Raw genomic sequence first — 20182 nt, forward strand, 5'->3', positions numbered from 1 at the left:
TTGTAAATAAAGTACACGTGGTTTTTTAGTATAAAAAGCCAACACCACCCCAAGGGCAGTCACTGTGCCACAACCCAACCTGCTGGACAGATCTCAGCAGGTCAGAGAAATAATGGAACAGATAAGAGAAAATAAACAACCTTGGAAAGCAGAACTGACAAATCTCAGCTTCTTCTTCAGTCACGGGGCTGGTAAAAGAGACTTTCTGATACCTGGGGGTCACCTTGACAGGCTGGGACACCCCAGTGTGCAGGGAACTGCTCCAGGGCCAGGGCATGGCTTCCTCCTAAACCTCCAGGATGCTGAAATAAAAACCCAACTAAGCAGTGGATTTAAATAGAATGTAAGCTTTATTTATTTTATAAAGCCATCAATTTTTAAGGCTGTCTTTGGGCAGGAGCAGAGTCTGCCTGTGACAGCTGAATTTTTAACTGAACAGCACTGACCGACTGTGTGTTATACATACAGCATCTACACCCTTGTTAATTCTCCGAACACTTCAAAAAGGATGCCCTTGGCAAGTTCTGTGACTCACTGCTAATTTGCCTTGTACTAATTTTCAAGGTGTGCAGAGGTCACTGCTTCCTCCAGCTTGCAGCTTGTAACAATGCACACATGAGGAATTACACCAAACAAAGCTCAGCCTTCTGCCTCAGTGCTTTGTGCCTCTTGCCAAAACCTTCCCATTCTGGGAGTGACTCAGTAATTGTACTTCAGCCATGACAAAGAGAGCAGCAATAACCAGTCCTCACTGGGGATGCACAGGGCAGGGCATCCCACACATCCCTTCCCCACTCCCAGGACTCTGCTCAGCTCCAAGGGCTCAAATTTCCATTGGAAGTGCAGTCACCAAGGCCAGGCTGGACAGAGCTCAGAGCAACCTGATCTGGTAGAAGGTGTAACTGGATGGGCTTTAAGGTCCCTTCCAACCCAAACTATAATGGATTCTAAGAATTATTTGGATTGTTTTTAAAAAAAATTATCTAGAGAAGGATGGACATACAGCCCCACCAATGTGCAGTTATGACAGACCTTAGATAATTTTCCTTTTAAGGCCAACAGGAGGTTGAGGGATAAATTTCATTATAATTTACATGAGGAACTACAGTAGTACAAATAAGAAGTAATTTGGCATATATGATTCTACAGAATTGGTACAGACTTATACTGATTTCAATTTTCTAGAATGCAGAATTAATTTGGGAAGAAGGTTATAAAGCACTTTGCTATTCAGTTGATAGCATTATTAATAATGCAAAGACAGTATTTCTGTTCTGGATGTTCCCATACATTCAGACAGGACTTTGTGAGACACCAAAGCTGCTTTGTGAAAACACTCCCAAGGCTTTCTTTTTGCATCTCACCATTTCTACACTTCTCAGAGCACCAGGAGCAGAAAGGAATCAGCATTTGAAGAAAAACAAAGACAGAGGATTGATGTGGAAAAGGGAAATCTCCAAAGCTGTTTCTCTGCAGTGAACTCCCCTGGCACAGCTCTGGGGGTGGCTGCAGCTCTGCAGTGCCAGGGCTTGGGCTCTGCATGGGAGGGGCAAGCTGAAGGTCCCCAGCACCCTGGCACTCCTGAACCCTTCCCCTCCCAGGCTTTTTAACTGCACTCTGAGTTCTGGCACCACTGATATCTCATTTCCCATGGCCTTCAAGGCAAGGCTGTGGTGTAGGACAGAAGAACAATAATTTTTTATAATTCTTTAGAGGGAAAAAACCCCAGAGATCATTTTCTCTTTGTTATTTATTTACACGTATAGTTGGGAGTAACAATGTTTCTTCCTATTCAGTTCTGATTTCAAGATGATGAAAGTCCCATTTAAACTAAGTAAAAATATAATAATATCATTACAAATTAACAAGGATGGGTATTCCCTTGTGGTAGGTACAGTACAGACCTAGACCAACAGGTATCTCTTGTTGCAAAATGTAAAAAACAGGTGAAGCAGGAAAAATACCAGAATATGTTGGTAGTGCTGCCTATCAGACATAGAGAAACCCCCCTTACCCCTAGTTTGTCTTTATTTTAATTATTTATCAGGGGGTCTAGTAAGAGAGACAAAGAATTGAAAGAGTGCAAACTGAAATCACTGGGAAGGGGGAATATGATCCTGGAAAGGAAATGAAGAGTCTGAGGCAGAAATACTCAGAGGAAAGCTGCTGGAAGGAGCAGCCAGTCAGCACAAGGGAAAAACCCCAAAGTTTTATTGCTGTTACATCTCAAATCAAACCAATCCCCTTTCCCAGCTCACATACACAACCCAATCTCAAGTTACACTCACCATGAAAGCCCCCATAGCTTTTAAAAAGGTGTGAAAAACACTAAATGTTTTAATTGTATTGGATTTAGGTTAAAAAAAGCCCACCAGATTGTATCACTTCATATTGTAAAGATCACATAAATTGTGCAAAGTGGAGTTTGATTTACAGATTGCCTATTGATTTACAAACCCTATTTGAATGACAAAGTTTCCCTGTCAAAATAATTTATAATGCCTTTCCTCACCGAAGTTCATCAACTACAAGTTCTTTTATCTGATTGTAAGGGTAAGAATCCTGTAATGCAGAAAATTCCCATTGTTTGGCTTCATCTAATATGAGATCAAATCATTGTTGTGGAAGGAAAGAGAGCTCAGCCCTGCTGAAGGAACCGCCCCAGACAAAATCTGCTTTGTGGAGCCCTGCCCAGCCCAATTCAGCAAGAGGAAAAACAGGATCCAAGTGCTCTTTGCATGGCTACAGTCAGTTCTTCTCCACAGATTTCTGTAGCCAGACCTTACTCTCCTATTTGACTGGATTTTTCCACTAACAATTCATATTAGTTTGGCTTTTCCAGCAAACAGCCATTTGACTGGGCAAGCATCACACTTCCACCACTTTGGATTCAGTATTTTAATAACATTAAATCATTAAATATTTTGTTTAACAAATTTGGTTGCTTTCTCCTAGTTAAAAAGAGTTAAATCTACAGAAATGTGAAGGGGAAATTATTGTTTGTGCCTTTTTTTCTTTCATGGGTATCTGAGATATGGCCAAACCCTACAGGATTCAGGCTGTGACATGGGCTGAGATTCCCATTCTCTTTCTGTGACAGGGGAAGGCCATTGCCCCGACACAGGTGCCCAAACTCACCACTGATCCAGCACAGGTGCCCAAACCCACCATTCCCTGCTGGCCAGAGGGATTCTCTGGAGCTGTGCTTTGTGAGCAAACATCTGTTGAACCACAGAGCAGAGCTGTGCTTTTGGAGGACCATCAGAAGACCCTAAAAGCCTCAATGCAAGCAGAGTAAATGGATTCCTGATGTCCCCTTGGCTGGGAAGCAGGTGCTCCATGGGCACTTCCTGGTGATACCATGCAGGGACAGGGATCTGAGCCTGGTGACACCATGGAGGGTCAGAGATCTGAGCCTGGGCAAGGCTCCTGGTGTCACACTGGGCTTTGGCAGCTCTGCCATCACAGCTCTCAGTGAAGAAGCTTTAGTTTTTTCAAAGAATCATTTCCAAACCCATGCATGCTACAAAAATCAAAGACTAGAGCTTCCCATTGTTCCCAGTGTTGGGCAGGATAGCTCCATCTGTGTGCCACAAAAGACAGGGGCAAAGCTTGGCCCATCCACAGTATTCAAGTCATGCTCTGCAATAAGTTACAAATGCTTTATTGAAGGGAAATTCACAGAGATGCCTCGGCGGTGTTTCCCTGCTGTGTGCACACAGTGTATTATTCTTCCAGACCCCTTTCTTCCCCCCAGGACAGACACATTCATGTTCACATTTTAAAAAATCATATAGCAATCCATGGCCAGTCAATACACAAGCAGCAGAAAGATAAAACCATTGATCTGAGTGCACAGGCCTGATAAAGTCAGTGCCCTCAGTGACTGCAAAGCCTAAGCAAGCCAGAACTCAGGTGGATTTCTTTTAATTGTATTGTGCCTTCTCTGCCCTCCTCAGGAACCCAAAACCCACTGCCCTCCCAGTCCCTGTGCCCTTTCCCTTCAGGGCTTGGAAAGCTCCACTCTGTCACTGTCATATTCTCTGAAAAACCCCTTCACCAGGATTTCTTCTCCTGGGAAGCTGGGAAGCCTCAGAGAGAAATGAAAACAATAATTATCTGATTGCTTCTCCTGTGTTTGCTGCTTTGGAATGTGGTCTGGAGATTGTTTACCTACTGGTCATTGTTTGATTGGTTTCATGGGAATTGTTTTAACTTAATGACCAATCACAGCCAGCTGTGTCGAGGCTCTGGAGAGTCATGGGTTTTTCAATATCATTCTTTGTAACCTCCTGTCTGTATCCTTTCTCTATTCTTTAGTGTAGTTTTAGTATAGCATTCTTTAATATAATATAAGTACATAGAATAAGAAATTAGCCTTCTGAGAACATGGAGTCAGATTCTCAATTCCTCCTTTGTCCTGGGGACTCCAGCAAATAGCACACCACTGCAGTAAATTCAAACTGCCTAAAGAAGCCTGCTGAATTAAGAGTATGTAATCAAAACCTTTCTCCTGATTATCAGGAAAATTTTAAGCACATTTCATTTTTCATCTATGAATGTTGACGGGCCTCCTTTATCAGGACATTAATTAACAGCAGGTGAGGGAGGCAGAGTGACTGGGACATGCTGTTACTTCTGCTTGGTTTCAAGGCAGCTTGGGAGACGCTCTCTCAGCTCATGGTTGAAATTGTCTTATCTCATACATTCCCAGGATTACTGTTTCATGTAAATGTCATTTTTGCTGTCCAATACATTTAAAAAAACCCCACCAGTGTGAACTAACTCCTGTCTCCTTCTGAGAGACATGAGGGAAGCTGAATGCTTTTGATCAAAGACAAGATCCCAACTTCAAAGCAACACCTCATCTGTAAATATATTATACCATGCTCTCAGTACAGGAAGGGAGATCCTTTATTTTAAATAACCTGAGGCCAATACCATGGGATTTGCCTGCCTTTGCAGAGTTTAATCCTGCTCCTCTGAATACCAAGAGAAAATTAGACAAAAAAGATTTTAAAGATCTTGGGCTCTAGTCTCCTCTTATTTATCAAAGTCCAATGGACCCATGTCCAATATTTCACTGGAAGAACACCCAGCTTATGGTGGATTGAGAGAAGAATATGGAAAAAAACCTTCAAAATTCAGAAGCATCACAGATTTTTTTAAATCTAAGACCTAAATCTTTCTTCTAATGACAGAAGCAAACAATGTGTTACATGCCTGCAGACATTCTACCACTAATTTGACTGGAATCTTCCAACATTTTTTGGCCACAAAACCACTCCTTGAACATGAAAATAAGGGTGTGGGTAGGCATATAGGGTCAGTTTTACCCTTAGGTAGCAATCAACATTGCAAGGGTACAGGTGTCACTCCTGTGCCTATGCACTGTACAGGAAACAGCCCAAGACACTGAAATCAATGACATTTTCTGCACAAACCCCCATAATTCATTTACCTGGATATGGTTTTGAAATCATATAATTAGCATTACATCTTATAAAAGCAATAAAATCCAGCCATCTGAAAGAATCAAATTTTAGTCTTCAGGAATCTAAATTTTGAGGTTATTCAAACATGTCCTGTTGTTCTACTAAAACATTCTGTGTCTCTCAAAAGCAGGAAAAAAAACCTCCATTTGCCTGATGTGAATATGCAATGTTAGAAAAATGAGCAAAGTATTATTTATAATTAGGGATTAAAACCTCTTGAAGGTTCAAGACTTGTTAATAGGCTAAAAGAAGCCTTTGTTTCTGTTATATTTACTCTCAAGGTGTGCTTCTTCTCCTTCTCTCTGAATGTGGTTGCTGCAGTAAATGCAGAGCAAAAAGAGCTCAGAGCTCCTTCTCTGGGCCTGGGAAGGATCAGCTCCTCCTGGGTTTCCACAAAAACATTTTCACTGCTGAGCAAAGTAAAATCTTGTGTCAGAAATGCAGCTCTGCTCCCTTCTTTCCCACCCAGACAGGGTGTGTTCCCCATGGAGGGAATGGTGCCATTCAGGGACTACCTAAATCAAAGGCCAGACAGAATTAAGGGAACAAACAGCAGTTCTGTTTATTGAAGGGCCTTTAGGCACATTTAGGGCAGACAGGGCCCTGCCCAGGGGCTACACCCAAAATGGACAATGGGTCAGGAGTTTGGTCCATCTGCACATTGGGAATTCATCTCCCAATTACAGCTGCAGGTAATGAAGTCATTAACCCCAAGTTTGCTCCCCCCACTCACTTTTGTTTCCATCTCTGGGGCCTGAGGCAGTGAGGGGTCCTTGATTCCAGGCCTGGAGAGGAATTGTTGTGTCTGCCCAGAATGGGGAAGCAGCAGCTCACACTGTGTGTGGAGCTCAGAGTTACACACTAAAGAACCGCAGGATCGCAAATAGATGGAAAATACAAAAGCAGAAATGCTGAGGTGTCAGGAAGAGCACAGCCCAGTGGGACTGAGATGCCTGCCCTGCACCCTGGGACTGCCATTCCCACTGCTCCATGTCCTTCCCACCTGAAGTGCCCCTCTGTGATGGTGGTCACAAGGGTTTTCAGGATGAGAGACGAGAATGTTGACCTCATGATCAGAAGGTTTGATTTATTATTTTATGATATATATATTACATTATAACTATACTAAAAAGAAAAGGAAGGAGAAATTCTCAGAAGTCTAGCTAAGAATAGAAAAGAATGAACAACAAAGGTCTGTGTCTCAGCAGAGAGCAAGAGCAGCTCTGCCGTGAGTGGTCAGCAAATCCAAACATCCACAGGAGACCAATCACGGATCCACCTGTTGCATTCCACAGCAGCAGAAAACCATTAAACAATGGTTACATTTGTTGCTGAAGTTTCAGCAGGAAAAATCCTAATGGAAGGATTTTAATGAAAAGATGTCTGCGACACCCCTCAGCTTGCCCTGGGCACAGCCAGCCCTGCCTGTCCCTGTGCCACATTCACAGAAGGGCTCTGGGTGTTCAGACTGGTGCAGGAGGTGCAGGAAGGTCGGGCAGCCCCAGCCCTTCCCAGGCCCTTGGCATCCCCAGGGAAGGTTTGTTAGTGTTGCTGTGGGTCTGAGTCCTGGCCCAAAAGCAGAGCTGTGCCAGGGGGCAGACCTAAGGCAAGGTGCCCCCCGTGCAGGGGGTTGCCGCCTTTGTGTGCCAGCTGTGCCCAGCTGCAGTGGAACTCTCCCTGGTGTGCAAGTGCAGCACATGGCAGGTTCCTCACCTGCTGGAGCCTCCAGCCATGGAACAGGCAGAACATCCCTCTCCTTCTGCAGCAGAGGAACTCCCAGAGATGCTCCCAGGGTGCACACAAGCCCATCAGACCCTTGTGTGCTGGTGTGCACGGAGCTGACAGCCCCTGCTTGTGCCATTAGCACCGAGCACGGATCCTCTCCCATGCTCGGCTGCATCCTGCCAGATCCAGCCCCGTCTGCACTGGAACTCCCCCCACTCCCAGCAGGGGAAAATTAAACACTGCAGCAGGCAGAGAGGGAATCTGCAGTTTGTACAAGCTCAGACCGAGCCTGAAAAGCTAAGGGCATACCTGGAAACACTTTTAAAATATATAAAATTCATGAATACTTTTCAGCTGGCAGCTGAGACATAAATATGTGTAATGAGCATGTAACAGACAACTTCCCTCTGCAGCATGGATATAGATCTGCTGCTGTTCCCTCCCTTGGAAGCAGACTGATTTAATGTGCTTTGCTTGGTAAGTCACCCTCCAGCAAAATGAATTTGATTTCTGCTGCAATCAAAAGAATTTAAACAAAATCACCTCTCAGTTCTCCTTAGGTTCATTTATCCAGATATCCATTTCAGTCTTCATTTTCAATACAGAGAAATTAAACGGGGTTTGTTTGAGGCAAGCTTTATGATTCTCTGAAGAGAGGTGTGAAGTCTGGGCTTGGATGGGCACATCCTTCACATGGGTCATATTTCCTGAGCCTGTGCTTGAATGCAGCTCTCTCTGAATAAACCACTGTCCCAGTTATGGTTATTTGCATCTCTGTTTCCTACAAACAAAGGGGAAAGGGAGAAGGGAAAGGGAAAGGGAAAGGGAAAGGGAAAGGGAAAGGGAAAGGGAAAGGGAAAGGGAAAGGGAAAGGAAGGAGACTCCCCCCCACAGCTCTCCCACCATGCCTACTCAGAAATTTCCAAGTACATCCTTCTCCAGGTGCACAAGGAAGAGAGTGGCAATGAAGCGAAATCAGCTTTTGGAAGATAGAGTTTTCATTCTAAGCCTGCAGTTGAAGATTGAAATAATTCCTCCTGCCAATTTGTAGCCCCAGCCTTGGTGCTCATCCAGCAGCAGCATGGAATTGCAGAGGTGATGGACATCTTGAATTCCCCTTTCCCTGCAGGATGGCTCACTGCTCTATGCTCCACATGAGCATGAAAACCTTTGCATAGAACAGCCTTTTGTTTAAAAAAGACACTTTTAACCATTCTTCTCTTCACAGTATTGAAACCACCAACAGTAACCTCCTGCTACTTAGTTTGTCACATGATTGATCAAACAATGGAATTTGGATACTTGCCATGAAAGAGGAGTTGGAAATCACATTTCCAAAGTCAGGACCTGCACAGTTATTAGTGCAGTGTGATGGTGCCATGTAACCATGACTTTCCACCAGTCATTAGTGAACAAAGCTGTCGGACAGCTCTGGCCACCACTGAATGCTCACACAGAACAAGCCATGAGTGTCTTTTTCCCCTGAAGTGCTGCTGTCATAATGGTAAAATGCTGAAGACAAGGACCTCTCAAAGGATATTTCATGTGAAAAACAAGCTTTCTTTTCACCTACATTACTTAACAAATTACTTACTCCATTCAATTCCCACTGAAAATTTAAAGCACCATTTCTAATAAATTTTAGACAAATACATTGAAAATTTTATTTCCCATGTGGAATGTACCACTTGCAAAACTGCCTGTCACAAATTTAAAAAAAACCTCACAAGGTGTTCAGAAAATACCAATTTAGCAAATGTTTCACACCACTACCTTCATTTCAGCAAATGTCCAACTTCAGCATGTGCTGTCACATTTTTTATCCAGAATGAGGGAGCCTCACCTGCCCATAGAGATCAGGCTTTGGAGGCAGCTGGAGGAGGTCAGAGCACTGCTCTAAATCAAGGAATTTGAATCTGAAATCTTGCCCTGGCTTGGCATCTGACAACAATATTTTAAAAAATTGGGTTATCAGAACTCTCAGGGAAGTGGGGCAAAGGCTCCATGACTTTTGGGAAGCTTTATCCCACAGCCAAAAAAAAAACCCAAAAAAATCCTCTGAAATCTGGGCAACTGTGTAAGACCTGCAAGAACCGGTCTGGGAGTCTGGGAATTCTGTTTCAGTTCCAAAAAGTAAAGCTGAAGTAGGTAGAGGTTTGTTTGCATGACTGGTTGGTTTGCTTTAATACCTATTATTCTAATTGTTCCTCTATGAGAAAATTCTTAGTAATTCCTGTTAATGTTGTGTAATAATGGAAGCCTTTCCTAAATTAAATTTTCGCAGCATATGTCTATCAAAATTTGGCATCTCTCCTTTAAAGTCAGACATAATATTGGGAAAATGAGGTCACTGATTTGTTTCCTAATTGAACATTTGCGAATCCACCTTACATTGCCCAGGAATTCAATACTAGTCAAGTTCTTTTCCTCTCCCCTCAAATATCTTATACTTCATCTTGCTGCAACAATGAAATCAGATTATGCCTGGCATTTTCCACCAGTATTCTGCATCTATTTTCGTAAAATATTTTATTCTCAATTTGGGTTAAAATTTAGCTTAGTTATGCCAAATTATGAACAGGCCATCTTTTGCTTAAAATCTTTTTCTTCTCTTCCCTGTCATTTTTACAGGCAGCTCAGCAGATAATTTTATGCTTCCGCAGTCACACAAGGCAGATTCTAATATTGATCTGAATCTTTCCCTTGAATATGATTTGCATTCCCAGCCTGATCTACTTCTTTTTTTTTTCCTTCCCATAGAACATGATTTACATTCTTAGGTCTTGCTGCTTCAGTTTAAAGCCATCTTGAAAAAGTCTCTTTCTAATCATCCTTCTAAATTCATGTGGGAATAACTCTTCCTACTGATGCTTAGGAGAAGAAAATTTCAGATAAATTGATGCTATTCTTGCAGACTATAATGACTGGAAACTGTATTTGTTGATGGAAATTAGAGAATTTTTATAGCTTACTAATAATCCAGCCCTGGGACAGCTAATTACCAGGGCTTGCCATGTCTGAATACTGAGGAGGTGCATTCAATCTTCCACTCCTGTGAGCAGGGAGAAGCCAGCAGGAGCAGCCAAGGACCATCCTTGTGCCACAGCAATCTCCAGCACAAAAACCTGTCCCACATGCAGAAAACAGAGAGATTTCCTTTGGATTAAACATGGCTAGGTTGGGGAAAATGAATTTCCTCTTTCAGTTTGTCATCCCCACTGGAGGGGCAGATCCCAGAGGGTTCATTCCATGGCCTCACCCTTTGGGCTCTTCCACCCTCCCAAGGTGCTCCCATGGCTGGGCTGCTCTTCCTCCAGCCAGGGAACTGCAGATTCAGGTGCCACAGCCATTAAATCCCCTGCCAGAACCACAGGGCAACCAACAAAAGGTAGGTGCTTGTCTCATGCACTGTGCCCAAGCTTAAATAGCTCTAGGGCAAGAGTCAGTGATTCTTTCTGAGTTCTTACTCCATTGCTCTAAGTTCATTCACTTTATTATCCCTGCTTCTAAAAGTAGCTGTGTTTTAAATTTTGCTTTTGCTACAATGAAAGATGCCTGCTCAAAATTCTTTCTGTTAGGTTGGAATGACAAAAAGGAATTTAACCTGCAACTACACTGTTATCCTCTTATCATTGTTACATTCCTCTTTTTCCACATGTATTTTACCCACTAGAGGTAGTAAATATTGCACTTACAGTTTTGAACACTACTGACATGTCACAGTTGTCCAAAAACACTGGAAAAGGAAAAGAGGAAAATATTTCCCTTGAAATTTTTTGTAGCAGAATATTGTATCACACTGGAAAGACACAATGGGGAGGTTTTCTACATTACTTACTTGATTTTAAGTTTTTTATTACAATGTATGGGAAAAGGAAACTCAGATTTTAAGGAACTCCAGGCAGGACAGGCTCAGCCACACACACACAGTGATTGTATCAGCAAACATCAAACATTGACTGGATCTTGATTACTTAAAAGCTCCCCTAATTTGCCAGCATGAGAGTTGTAAATATGTACTAAAACATGTTTAGCACCATGCCCAATAGTTTTGGGACTGGAAGCAAAGACAGTCCTTATGACAAAAATTCATATTGCTTAAAATACTACTGACCAACAAACATTTAAGTGACAGGTAAATAATGGAAAATCTGCCATATTTCCTGCTTCTATTAACTGAGTTCTACTTTTTGCAAGCCAAATGAAGTTCCATTCATCTTTAAATAAACAAACAAGAGATATTAGTGCATTCTAAGTTTCCCAAACAATTTGAATAGTGCAGACATTTGTGCTGAGCTTATTCCCCACTCCCAGCTGCCTTTATATACCAGCAGCAAAGACAGGTGGGCTGAAGAGGAGCTGGGACCCTGAACTTTACAAAAGAAGGGGAAGGAGGCCCAGGACAGTGATTGTGGGACTGGCAGGACATCTTCCCCACCACCAGAAGCTTTCTCTCAGTGTGCTCCCTTCACCTGTGACCTCTGTGAGGCTGCTCAGCCATCAGTGCCTTGAGTGGTGGAATTTGGTAGAGAAACCTGCAGGTCCCAGAGTGTTCACCTGGAAAAAACCCTTTGATTGCAGCACATGCCCTTAACCAGACAACAAAACTGCAGCACGTGCTTTTAAGGTGGGACTCTTCATATAAAACATAACTGTGGGCATTTGCAGGGCAATGGGTTTGCCATTGAACAAACAGTAAACAATGCAAGGCGCAATGCAAGCTTAGCCCAGCACCAGAATGCCAGAATTAAAGAGCTGATCTCACAGAGCACTGCACTCTGCAGATTGCTCACTGGAAGTGAATCCCATCTGCCTGTGGCATAATTCCCAGGGCTGGTGCCTTGCTGGGCCTGTGCTTGCCCAAAGAGAGCTGGAGCCCCGGGGTGAAGCCCTGTCCCTTAACTCAGTGCAGGGTAAGAGTGCAGGAAGGGGCTGGGACCAGGACTCCCCTCTGGAGATGCCCATCCCTGTGTTGAGCAGAGAGTGATGGGGGGATTTGGCTCCTGAACTGTTCAGTTCAGCAGGGACAAGCCTCTACCTGAGCATTCTCAGGGCTTGGCCTTTAAATCTGTGACATTTTAAAATTTAACATCCCCACTTTGTTAATGATTTTGTCAATATGCTCTGAGTGTTTACTGAGACCACAGAAACCAAAGTGCAATATCAGAGTTAAAATTTTTCTTTCAAAAGCACAAAAATTAACTATTGGCTACAGCTACACTACAGAGCATTTCTGATTGTTTCTTACTGTTTCAGTAAATTCTGATTACTGCTGTTCTGATTATTGATCTAGTTTTTCAATGCTGTTGTTATAACCTCTATTCTCACATACAGAAGATTTTTTTGCTCTTTCCTTTTCACCCAGAGCCATTTTTTGGTGTTTTTAAATCTGTGGCTGCCCATGTCTATGCTTTTGTTTCCTGGTTCTGTGCCACCTCTTGGTGGATGGAGGTCATATAGATTTTTTTTATTTGATTTTGCATTTTGAGATGCTTGCTTACCTCACTATTTTAAGGTTTCAAGTAAATCCTCTCCTCCTCTAGCTCTCATAACACAATTAATGGGCTGATTTTCTACAGAGGTCACTCCCTTGAGCAGAGCAGGATAAACATGGGAATGGAAATGAAGCCAGTTAAGTGCCCCCACATCTCAGCCAAAAGACACTGCACATTTCTGAAAAGACTTTACCCTGCTAATCAGATTAGCATGGATACTTAATCCTCTGAAATGCCAATTGCCCCAAGATTTCCCAGGTAACCAGCAACAACACAAGGGGAAAGCACCTCAAGTTTCACCAAGAGAGGTTTGGATTGGACATTGGGAAAAATTTCTTCACTCAAAGGATGACCAGACATTGGAACAGGCTCTTTCATTCAGGAGGGAATTTACATGTCATTTATATGTCATCACATACATTATTTTTGTTTATTTTTGTTTATTTTTATAGGTATATATAAAGATAGATATAAAATTCCTAAAAATCCAGCAGCTACGTACCAGGGTTGCTGTTTGCAATGTGTCAGCAGTTTTTAGGAAATCCAGGGATTCTGGAAGAGTTTTGATCCATGCAGTTGGTAGTCTCACATGTCAGCCCATCTGCATTAGTGGCACACCAATGCTTTGCCAAGAATTAAAATATCAAAAGTCTTTTGGCACTTCTGAAATCATCTACAGATTTGACACTTGAGATTACAGTTGCTTGAGGGAAAAAAAAATGAAAAAACAACACTTTTCTAGAGCAGCATCAGAATAATTTCAGAAACAGCTCTTAATTTGCTATGATGCATGGAGGGAAGAGAGGGGCTAAGGCCCCAGCAGCTAAATATTCAGTTTAGAGTTTGAAAAGGCTCCCAGAGCTGCTTGTTCCCCTGTCTGTGCATTGCACAACAGCTCTGGAGAGCAGCCCCAGGGCAGGCTGGAGCCATCAGCTGAAGGAGGGAATTCTCATCTCCAGGCAAAGCCAGAGCTGCTGCTAATACCAGAATTCTCACAATGCACACCACCAGAGAGAGAGGCTGGCTGAGCAGGGAGGTGTGAGAGACAAGGCATGGGGTTCTCTCTAAAATATGCAGTGATAATTCTGTTCTTGCAGAAGGAGAGAAGTGTTAGGAATTACTAGATTAGAAGACTTTTAATAACCTTCAAAGGGGGAGTAAAGAGAGGACATGAAGAGGATGCCTTCAGTATGAAAAACAAATTAGATTGATACATGAAGTAGTTAGGATACTGGAAGATAATCTATTTTAATTTGGGGAAAAAAAAGTTATGAATCCTTGGTACATCCCCTAAAACTGATTTTCATCTGCTTCAATGGTGGCAAAGTTGCTTCTGGGAGGTGTGGTTAGATCTTTGTCAGCTTCAAATAGTTCCCTTGCACCTTTGTTCTGTTCCACTGTCACCTTGGCCGTGCAGAGCTCGTTTGTAGCACACATCCCCCAGAGCAGGGCTGGTGCTGCTCTGCTCTTCCCCTCACCTGAGGGAGGGAGGTTTAACCCAGGGAAACAGCAGCAGCAGCAGCACTGACCCTGAGTGGCTCCTACAGCCACAGACAGACAGGAGGGACAGCCCTGGCTCTGCTCTGGGGACACCCAGCAGCCCAGGGGACAGAGGAGCAGGGACAGGGAGAGCAGCCCTGTCCCCAGAGCACGTGGCAAAGCGGACAGAGGAGCAGGGACAGGGAGAGCAGCCCTGTCCCCAGAGCACCTGGCAAAGGGGATAGAGGAGCTGGGACGGGGAGAGCAGCCCTGTCCCCAGGGGCACCTGGCAGAGGGGACAGAGGAGCAGGGACATGCAGAGCAGCCCTGTCCCCAGAGCACCTGATAGAGGGGACAGAGGAGCAGGGACAGGGAGAGCAGCCCTGTCCCCAGAGCACGTGGCAAAGCGGACAGAGGAGCAGGGACAGGGAGAGCAGCCCTGTCCCCAGAGCACCTGGCAAAGGGGATAGAGGAGCTGGGACAGGGAGAGCAGCCCTGTCCCCAGAGCACCTGGCAGAGGGGACAGAGGAGCAGGGACAGGGAGAGCCGCCCTGTCCCCAGAGCACCTGGCACAGCCAGCAGGGACAGACCCACAGCAGAGCAGCCCAGAGTGCAGTGGGATGGGAAAACCATCCCCAGACAAACCCCACAGCCAGCAACACACAGGGAATTGCATATTTAGACTTACTCAAGTTTTCTGAGGCACAAATTAGCACTTTTAAGAGCTGATCTTTTTCCCAACTGACTTTAATCAAGTGCTTCAGAAGCTGGAAAATGTTTTAAGTGAATAGAGCTCCTAAGCAGAGAGCCCAGGGAGCAGGATAGCAGCAATTTTGTACTCTCTTTCAATGGCTTTGCTTTGCTTTTTTGCTTTGTTATTGCATTTTTACAGTTTTCAACACAAGAGAAGCAGCACAGCTGTAGGTTTCACAAACAAAATGAAAGGTGCAGGAAGAAAGAGACCCTGAGGGGACAAACTCAAGTGAAAAAGTAAAAGCGTTTTCTTGACAGTGTCAACCTGATGATCTCTTAGGTGTCCACTTTGCTCTGATCTCTAATGCACTTCATGAAGACAAGAGACCGATATTCTCTAAATTACAGAACCCCTTTGTTTTCCAATATATTGTATGAAAATAAAGTCACTTTTAATTTAGAAATAATACCTCAGAAAAAAAAAATCACAATAAATAAATAAAACTTCATAATATATGTCTTAAAAGAGGTTTTGTGACATGAACTCAGAAAACATCAGTTACATTTTAAGGCAAATGGTCTTGGAAATGATTAAAAATCTGCCAGGAAACAAACATCCTGTGTACGTCTGCTTGGCAAAGCCAGAGAATAACCTGAGAGGATTTCCTGCCATAGAAGGCTGATGAAGGATCTGGTTTTGTTGGCAAATGTACTGAATTTATCCAGCCAGGCTCTCTGTAGCTCCTTCCCCAGTGCCTCCCAAGCCTTGTTCATCCCCCTCCCTCCCCTGTGCCCCAGAGCTGCCTCTCTGCCCTGCACTGGAGCTGTGAGCCCAAAGCCACAGGAGCAGCCCTGCTTGTGCCACCTCTCAGTGTCCGTGCTTGTGCCACAGGGTGTGAAAAAATGGTCAGGGGATGGTGGGGAAGGGCTGTTGGTGCTGGCACAGGTGTGGAAATATGTTGGGGAAGATGAAACAGGAAAGCCTTATCAATATGATTGCCTGGAAAAAGATTTTGAGAATATGGAAACTATAAGCGAGATTGAAATGAAAGCAAGCTTTGAGATCCCTCAGTTATTGAACAACTGGAAAACAATGGCATGGCCAGCTGAAGGTGATCCCCTTTTGATGGAACAACACCCTCTGCTTGCAGACGGGCCCAAGGGTCAGAGCAGACCCTACAGCTTGGCAGAAGGGGCCCAAGAGGAGTTTTTAGGGTTTAAAATGTAACACAGTGTGGTAATGTAATGACTCTTATAGGCTGTATGTAAATGCTGTAGGATTTGTATATTGTACTAGATTGGTTAGTGAAAATTGGAACATTCAACACAGAAGAAGATTTATGGTATTGTAATAGGAACCTCACTTTCTTACCTTTTTTACTCCCTCATGTTCTTACCCTTTTACTCTCTCACCCTCTCATCCTCTCTCCCCCTCTCTTCTCTCAGCCTGCTCTGAGCTGTGGCTGCAGCTCCCAGCAGGGCTCTGCACCCAGGCCCTGTGCAATAAACCCCAAATCCCAGCAGGGCCCTGCACCCAGGCCCTTTGCAATAAACCCCAAGTTCCTGACCTGGCTGCAGAGATCTCTCATCTCCGTCCATCCCCATGATCGTACCCCCCAACGCTCCTACAGAAATGCTCAGGGAATGGTGGGAAGGGCTTTTGGTACTGGCACAGGGTGTGGAAATGCTCAGGGATAGTGGGGAAGGGCTGTTGGTGCTGGCAGAGTCCAGGGAGCCCCAGCTGAGGCTGTGCCCACCCTGCCAAGCACCTTTAGCACAGCCCTGCCCCAGCACCACCCTAACCAACCCCCTGTCTCTGAGGGTGCTCTGCCTGAGCAAATCACTCTGGGTTTTCCCTCAGAAAAGCAAGGAAAGGTAGAAATCAGGTGACCTCACATTGCCATCACTTCTGCTGCTTGGCAGTGCCAGGAAACAACTCCTACAGCTGAGGGACTGAAAGTGAAAAAATCTTTATTATTACAAAACAACTGAATCTTCCAAAACCTCACCTGCAAAGAGATTTGGGAAAGGCTCCTTTCTCAAAACACAGAATGCCTTTCATGAGCTTGTGGGAATAAAAGCAGGGACATACCTGACAGGAGCAGTGACCAGGAGTTCAGTGCAGTCACTGTGCCCAGGGGACATTGGGAATCAGAGTTCCACCACAACCCCAGAAGTGTCTTTTGAAGTCATTAGGATTTAACAATTAATAGAGAGATTTGTTTGATAGCTAGATGCAGCCAGATACAAAAGCCATTCCGTTCCAATTTCCCATTATTTTGCCTTTAACACATTAACAGCATACTTTGATGCATTTTTATATCTAAACCTGTATAATTGAAAGTCAATTCACTCTCTTTACTACATTTAAAAAAGAATACTGGGTTCTCTTTTCTTAACAAATGTGCAAATAGTCATGACTTTGAACTGAAAGGATGAAAGATTTAAGTGAAAACCGAGGAATCGGTGATGATAATTTTCTATGTTATCAATTTTAATACTTACACAATATTTCTATGATGGTTTTCAAATATTTTACATTGCCTGAATTGGTATATATTGAACTAGATAGTAAATGTTCATCCCACTGCAGTCAGCAGCAAAAATCTTTCTTTTTTTGAGAGTTATTCTTTATTAATTGGGTCTCTTGATCCTGGCCCTGTTAATTGTTAACAGCAAAGGGATCCAGAGACCTGGGACTGTGTCTGATCTGAGTTACAGCTCCTGAATGTGCTCTGAATATTTCATTATAAGACTTAATTTTGCACCACGAGACAACTTTAAGTAGCTATTATTTTTCCTTACCTACACTCCCCATTTAATGTTTAATGCTCCTCTCTCTCCCTTCTTAAAAAAAACCTTTAACTCCCTCCAACTTTATTTCAAAACTTCTCCTATTTCACAAAATTTAGAATGGATTTCTATTATGTGTTCTGTGTACTTCACGAGGTGTTTTTCTGGTTTGCTGCTTTTATTTTTCAAGTGCCTCCCTAGCAGGATTTGTTTTAATTAAAAAATATAGTTTTATTAGCATGTAATTCCATTGGCTGACTATAGAGCTACCCTTAATTAACTTTTACCGAAGTTTAATGTGTGCAAGCAAACTTCCCATGGCTCTCTACACAAACTGGAATATTTGTTTTTCCCCATACAGAATTTGGGAATTACTTTGGTGAATCACTACGTGCTTTTAAGGAGAAAAGATATGATCTCTGTATTTTATAGTTTTTCACAAACTTCCTAAATATCTGCTAACCCAAAGTTCTGTACAAATCAGGGCTAGCTGCAAACACAAGCATTGGCAAACAACAGAGGATGTGGAGCTGCAAACACAAATTTCTCAAATTCTGGAATTGGTTCCCATTAATTGAAATACATTTTTCATTACTTTGCTCTTTTCCAACTTGTTGATCATGTTTGTATTTTTCTGAGTCACTCACAACAGTGATGCTCTTCCTTTGAAAGATAAAAGTTGGTCTTTTTTATAAATTTGTTTGCCTCAGGTTTGAAATCGTATAGAAGACATCAAATATTCCACCACTTGACAATAAAATCTGAAGTGGCAGTTTGGAATATTTATTCTAAAATAATCAAAGGAATTCTTTGATGCATACTTCAATAATTATTTAGTACATTTTACTCCTATAAATATGTTTCTTTGCCTTACAGACAAAATGAAAAACTCTTAAAAGATATTTCAAATGAATAATTCAAACAATGACTGACAGTATAATTGTTTATATTTTTTCCAGGTTGGCACATTCACTTTCTTCCTTCAATTTATAAACCAAGTTATCACACTCTGTGATATTTATAACATTTGAATAAATGAAAGAAAATTTATAAAGATATCTTGTCTTTTTTTTTCCTTACAGTGAATCTGCTCCCATTATTTTAGTTCTTTAGCTGAGAGCTCCTGGTACCACTTGTATCCCACCTTTGGTGGGATTTTAGCTATTCTAAGAAAATGCATAAGCACTGGCAATTAAATTGCCTTTTCAATTTTGTACAGCTTAATAAATTGTTTTATTGTGAAGGAAGATTAGTGTTTTCCATAGAAACAGGAAAATACCTAAGAAGGAGTCCATTGATGAAAGCTGTGATATTTTGTACCAGCCCACTTTCTGAAGGAGCTCTGAAAGAGACAAAAGTCAATTGAACTGAGAATGTAAGAAAAGGAAATAAAATCAACAAGAATTAAAATACTAAGATGGAATTGGCAAAACTTCCATAAGTGTGGAAGAATCTTTTAGGGAATGAACCTAAGGAGCAAAACTGTCTTATTTTTTAAAAATCTTAATTAATTCATGAAAAAGAGGAGAAAAGTAAGGCTACAGCGAGAGGTGAAAAACTCACTGTCAATAAAAATCTGTTTGGGGGAAAGCAAAAAGCTATGAGCATCCACAAGAACCAAGCAAAGAGCAGTGGCAAAGGAGCAGGCAGGGAATTGGACCAACACATGGAGTTGTGGCCAGCAAGGACTTGGAATTTCTGAGCTGGGCAGCAGCAGCACAAACAAATAGGAAATATGGAGAGAGGCAGTTTGATGTTAGCAAAGGTTCCCCTTCTGTTAGCCCCGATTTTGCACTGGCGGCTCCATGAGGAGCAGGGGGTGATGCCCACGCTGGGGATGCAGCACAGGGATCCCCCAGGGTCTCACACAGCCCAGCACAGCAGGGACTCACTGTGACACCCCTGGAGTCACACCTGGGGTCACACCTGCGGCAGAGCTGCACCAGCACCCCCAGCTCTGGGGGATTGAGCAGGGCACAGGGGATGGAGCAGGGCAGGGGATGGAGCAGGGCAGGGCACAGGGGATGGAGCAGGGAACAGGCGATGGAGCAGGGAACAGGCGATGGAGCAGGGCACAGGGGATGGAGCAGGGCAGGGGATGGAGCAGGGCACAGGTGATGGAGCAGGGCACAGGGGATGGAGCAGGGCTCAGGGGATGGAGGGTGGAGCAGGGCACAGGGGATGGAGTAGGGAACAGGGGATGGAGCAGGGCAGGGGATGGAGCAGGACACGGGATGGAGCAGGGCGATGGAGCAAGGCAGGGGGATGGAGCAGGGCACAGGGGATGGAGCAGGACAGGGGGATGGAGCAGGGCACAGGGGATGGAGCAGGGCACAGGGGATGGAGTAGGGCAGGGCACATGGGATGGAGCAGGGCAGGGGGATGGAGCAAGGCAGGGGGATGGAGCAGGGCACAGGGGATGGAGCAGGGAACAGGGGATGGAGCAGGGCAGGGGGATGGAGCAGGGCACAGGGGATGGAGCAGGGCAGGGGGATGGAGCAG

The sequence above is a fragment of the Zonotrichia albicollis genome, chromosome 13 (assembly GCF_047830755.1).
Source record: "Zonotrichia albicollis isolate bZonAlb1 chromosome 13, bZonAlb1.hap1, whole genome shotgun sequence".
NCBI classification, from domain to species: domain Eukaryota; kingdom Metazoa; phylum Chordata; class Aves; order Passeriformes; family Passerellidae; genus Zonotrichia; species Zonotrichia albicollis.